Below are 6,228 nucleotides of genomic sequence, written 5' to 3'. Positions count from 1 at the left end.
CTTTAACAGGTCAGGAAGAGTTTTATACAATTTGTTTTCCTTGCAGGTAGACCAACGGTCTTGCCAGAGTTTCAAGCTGTAACAAAGGGTCTTCCGACGTAAGTCAGTGAAAGGGACAGACTGCTCAGGGAGACGAGGAACCGCCATCTCTAGAGCATCCTTTGCTGCCTTGTCAGCAACCTCGTTGCCGTGTATGCCCATATGACTGGGCGCCCACATAAAATTGATAATCTTTCCTTCAGAAATAAGTTTAGTGTGAAGGTCGTGAATGTCGACTAAAAAAGGATGAGTAAACTTTCTGGTGGATATCGCTTCAAGAGCTGAAAGCGAATCAGATACAATCAAAAAAGACTGATGTCTGGATTGATAAATTAATTTTAATGTGGATTGATAAATTAATTTTAATGCCAAGATGATGGCCCTAAGTTCCGCCGAATACACCGACGAACCATTAGGGAGCCGGAGTTGAAGTGGTTGATGTAATTTCTTGTTAGGAACTGCTGCCGCAGCAGCTGAATCGTCTTTGAGAGAGCCGTCAGTAAAAATAAATTCATACTCTGTGTACTTTGGCGATGTGGTTGGGTAGTAGGAAACATTGTGAAGAAACATGTTATAATTTTATTTGGGAGAAAAAGTTGAACATTTTGGGTGTATATTTTTGTAATAATAAGAGTGCTTCTTTGGTAGAAGATAATTGGATTGGAAGGATAAGGAATATTAAGCGATTGATTTGCGCATGGGAGAAGTGTCACAAGCGGCTTTAATATTAGTATACTTTTATGCTGTGGTGTTAAAGGTATTGTTATGGAGCGCCTGTGTTCCGCTATTTCACCTGTCACAGGTAGACGCTGGTTAACTTCAAGTGTCTCGTGGAGCTCGTGCTCAGGTATTTCACGTGTGTTTTACTTGTATTTTGTAAGGTGAACTCAGAGTTAAATTTGAGCTCGTAGATACTCCTTTTTATCCCCGAGTACGCTAGTACTTGGGCTCAACAGACTTTAATTTTGTGTGTGTGTGTGTGTGTGTGTGTGTGTGTGTGTGTGTGTGTGTGTGTGTGTGTGTGTGTGTGTGTGTATGTGTGTGTCTGTCTCGACTTAACAGCTTATTGCTGGGAAACTAGTGGGCGCAGTTCGTTCAAAAGTTGATACTCTAACTTGATAATTTGTTTGTTTGTTTGCTTAACGCCCAGCCGACCACGAAGGGCCATATCAGGGCGGTGCTGCTTTGACATATAACGTGCGCCACACACAAGACAGAAGTCGCAGCACAGGCTTCATGTCTCACCCAGTCACATTATTCTGACACCGGACCAACTGAACCAGTCCTAGCACTAACCCCATAATGCGAGACGCCAGGCGGAGCAGCCACTAGATTGCCAATTTTAAAGTCTTAGGTATGACCCGGCCGGGGTTCGAACCCACGACCTCCCGATCACGGGGCGGACGCCTTACCACTAGGCCAACCGTGCCGGTTAACTTGATAATAGGTCCGATTGATCGTATTAAAACTTCATAATGTTACCTGGGACCTAAATGCAAAATAAACCACAAACAAGTCGCGTAAGGCGAAAATACAATATTTAGTCAAGTAGCTGTCGAACTCACAGAATGAAACTGAACGCAATGCCATTTTTTAGCAAGACCGTATACTCGTAGCATCGTCAGTCCACCGCTCATGGCAAAGGCAGTGACATTGACAAGAAGAGCGGGGTAGTAGTTGCGCTAAGAAGGATAGCACGCTTTTCTGTACCTCTCTTTGTTTTAACTTTCTGAGCGTGTTTTTAATCCAAACATATCATATCTATATGTTTTTGGAATCAGGAACCGACAAGGAATAAGATGAAAGTGTTTTTAAATTGATTTGGACAATTTAATTTTGATAATAATTTTTATATATTTAATTTTCAGAGCTTGTTTTTAATCCGAATATAACATATTGATATGTTTTTGGAATCAGCAAATGATGGAGAATAAGATAAACGCAAATTTGGATCGTTTTATAAATTTTTATTTTATTTTACAATTTTCAGATTTTTAATGACCAAAGTCATTAATTAATTTTTAAGCCACCAAGCTGAAATGCAATACCGAAGTCCGGGCTTCGTCGAAGATTACTTGACCAAAATTTCAACCAATTTGGTTGAAAAATGAGGGCGTGACAGTGCCGCCTCAACTTTCACGAAAAGCCGGATATGACGTCATCAAAGACATTTATCAAAAAAATGAAAAAAACGTTCGGGGATTTCATACCCAGGAACTCTCATGTCAAATTTCATAAAGATCGGTCCAGTAGTTTGGTCTGAATCGCTCTACACACACACACACACACAGACAGACACACACACACACACACACACACACATACACCACGACCCTCGTTTCGATTCCCCCTCGATGTTAAAATATTTAGTCAAAACTTGACTAAATATAAAAAGACTTGGCGGTGGGAGGAATTCACACCAGCCAGGCAGCCTGATAGAACAGCCGAACGCGTCACGTCATAAAAAGCATGCGTATCGCATGCGAGACGATTTGCCAGGCTTTGCGCGTTGTGTGTTTGAACAATTTGATTTTTTGTGTACCCCATTTTCTACCAAGCGTTGGTTGCTCGGTCGCGACTACGGTGGTTTAGAGGTCGCAATTTTGTGTTTTGATTCTTTTCATATTAATTTGTATTTTTTCTTATGGTTTCTTTTGTTTACATATGTTTCAGATTTTTACCTTCACTTTACATTAAAGAATTTGGTAAAACTACCTGGGGCGTGATATGCAAGAATCCGCGAGCCAGGACAGTAAAAGAACTTCGTGGGCCACCAGTTCACCAGTTATGAAGAGGGTCGGCAGTATATTTTTCACTGTGATCAAATAAAAGAGAAAGGCCAGTCACCACGCACATCCTCGGCTCGCATGCAATGTATTTATATAGCAAATGGAATGCCTGTAATGCACACAGAGCAATCACTTGGTCTTAAATGTGCACAAGACAAAAACTTTCATACTGGGGGAGCGAGCCAGTCTGAAGAGCACTCGGGTCCAGCGCGAGCGTTTTTTATTCATTCGTTTTTTGCCTTTAGCCGAGGAAAGAAAGCTTGCGTTCCAAGCGAATCCGTTCTTCGTTGAACGTAGGGTCTGTTTACGTAGAGCAGACGCCGGAAAACTGCTATCAATGGCAGGGGATATTGTTATGGCTACTTCAATGCAACCAGGATGTGGTATGTAATCATTAAATATTATGTTGTGTGGGTTACAGTTAAATTATTCTCAGGCTTAGATTTGTTTGTTGGGTTATGAAAACCGGTCAGTCCAAGATGGTGGAATGTACAGTGTGCACGTGCGTGTTTGTAACATTGTACTTGAACTGTATGAATTTGTGAGTTGGTTTTGGAAAATGGTTTGGTATATTATTGAATGAACATGTTTTGGTTGAAAGGAGAGTGGTTGACAGTTTTGTTTATAGAATGAATTTGGTATTATTCGTTGGACTTCATACTTAGCAGAATTAAATGTATAAGTCCGTTGGTATGTGTGTTCGAGATGCATGAGAGTGAGAGTAAAGAGTTATGTCCATTTAATCCTGCACTTGGTTGTTAAATTATAAGGACGGGTGGGCGATGTTACTGTTACTGTGAACTAAGTCTTGCGTTCACCATTCCAGGTTGTTTTTCACCATGCGGAAGCTTTGAAATGGCCTACTACTGAAGAGATGTCTGCCTGCTCCACTTTCGACGACAGCACTGCTCGCCTGGCAAGGACCTGACGTCACCGTCACTACGGCTTCGTTAACCCAAGTTCATGGACGATTTCGGATACGCATTCATGGTAACATTAGCCTAAGCCGTCCTAACAGCTAAAAGTGCAGGAACCATAACGTCATTGTGAACTGAGCGAAAGTGAGAGGTGTGAAAGATGCGTTAAAAGGAAAATAATTATTCTTTGTTGTTATTGACTTTATTACTGTTTGATCTTGTTGTTGTCGTTGTTAAAGTTATCGTAAGAAAGAGTTGTATGGTTTGTTAATGAGTGGTATGTGTATTTATGTTATGTATAATTGATTTTTTGTAAGAAGTATTGGCTGGATAATAACCACTATGATCGTGGTACAGTCGGACCGACTTTATTATGGAATAATGCATGCATAACGTATAGTGGCCAAGTTTTATTTTTTGAAAGTTGGATACAACGAGGTATATTAACTGACATTGTACGTTCGGGAGACATATTATCATATCATGGTATAAGTGATTTGATTGGAAATTCGCCAAACCAAATTCTTGAATATAATGTTGTAAAAGCTGCTGTATCATTATTTATGAGGAAAAATGTTGTAAATATGACTGATGATGTTTGTATTACCTTACCACTATTTAACGGGAAAAATGTGTCAAGTGCCAGAGAATATAGCAAAAGAGATTATGTATATGAAAACAGATGTACCATGTTCCGGAGGATTTTGGAAGAGAAAGTTTGATGTAGAAATTGATGAACGATTTTGGATAGTTGCCTATCAGTCTACACAAGAAACGAGATTAGGAGTTTTACACTGGAAAATTATGCACAACATTTATCCGACCAACATTCTCCTGTGTAAAATGAAAGTAACAAAAACTAATAAATGTAATTATTGTTGTGATGTAATAGATTTCATTGAACACTTCTTTTTTGAATGTCCGGTTGTATACAGATTTTGGAAGTTTATTGAAGAATTTATTTTTTGTACTTAAGAAATTAAGATTGTTTTGAAAGTTAGTGATGTTTTATTTGGTATGAAAATGGTGAAAAAGACAACTATGTATAAATTGAACCACATTATCTTGATTGAAAAGGTGCGTTAGTATATATATAAAAAAAATCGTTTTTATCGTTGAAAAGTATTTTTAATAGGCAGTTACAGACAAGAAGCATTTTTGTGTGTGTTCGAGGAACAAAAAACAAGTTGCGTAAGGCGAAATTACTACATTTAGTCAAGCTGTGGAACTCACAGAATGAAACGGAACGCACTGCATTTTTTCACAATGACCGTAGTCCGCCGCTAGTGCAAAAGGCAGTGAAAGTGACGAGCCTGTTCAGCGCGGTAGCGGTTGCGCTGTGCTGCATAGCACGCTTTACTGTACCTCTCTTCGTTTTAACTTTCTGAGCGTGTTTTTAATCCAAACATATCATATCTATATTTTAATCATAATTTTTATATTTTTAATTTTCAGAGCTTGTTTTTAATCCGAATATAACATATTTATATGTTTTTGGAATCAGAACATGATGAAGAATAAAATAAAAGTACTTTTGGATCGTTTTATAAAAAAAATAATTTTAATTACAATTTTCAGATTTTTAATGACCAAAGTCATCAATTAATTTTTAGGCCTCCATGCTGAAATGCAATACCGAAGTCTGGCCTTCGTCGAAGATTGCTTGGCCAAAATTTCAATCAATTTGACGGGCGCAGTGGCGTGGTGGTAAGACGTCGGCCTCCTAATCGGGAGGTCGTGAGTTCGAATCCCGAACGCTACCGCCTGGTAGGTTAAGAGTGGAGATTTTTCCGATCTCCCAGGTCAACTTATGTGCAGACCTGCTAGTGACTTAACCCCCTTCGTGTGTACACGCAAGCACAAGACCAAGTGGGCACGGAAAAGATCATGTAATCCATGTCGGAGTTCGGTGGGTTATGGAAACACGAAAATACCCAGCATGCCTACTCAACGAAAGCGGAGTGAAGCTGACTATGCTCTCAGAGTATAGTGTGGGGAACCCAAATGGGCAAACGAGCTCACACGTAACCAGACAATTCTGGAACGCTGAAGAAGAAGATTAAAAAATGAAGGTGTGACAGTGCCGCCTCAACTTTTACAAAAAGCCGGATATGACGTCATAAAAGACATTTATCGAAAAAATGAAAAAAACGTCTGGGGATTTCATACCCAGGAACTCTCATGTAAAATTTCATAAAGATCGGTCCAGTAGTTTAGTCTGAATCGCTCTACACACACACACACACACACACACACACACACACACACACACACACATAGGTGGTTTTACAGTCATTTGGGGTCGGCTGTGTATCAAAATGTCATCTTGCTCAAAACACAGGCATTTGGGGTCTCTTTTGTTTTACGTGTTAGAAAGTTTCTTAAAACTTCAATGAGCGTTAAATGCCATTTTAAAGTGTGAAAACTCATTTCAGGAGGTTATTACATAAAATGCAACCTCCAGCGTGATTTTTAGAAAAACA

This window comes from Littorina saxatilis, unplaced genomic scaffold, assembly GCF_037325665.1.
Source record: "Littorina saxatilis isolate snail1 unplaced genomic scaffold, US_GU_Lsax_2.0 scaffold_357, whole genome shotgun sequence".
NCBI lineage: Eukaryota > Metazoa > Mollusca > Gastropoda > Littorinimorpha > Littorinidae > Littorina > Littorina saxatilis.
The sequence above is the reverse complement of the archived record's forward strand: the minus strand, read 5'-3'. Positions refer to the sequence as shown.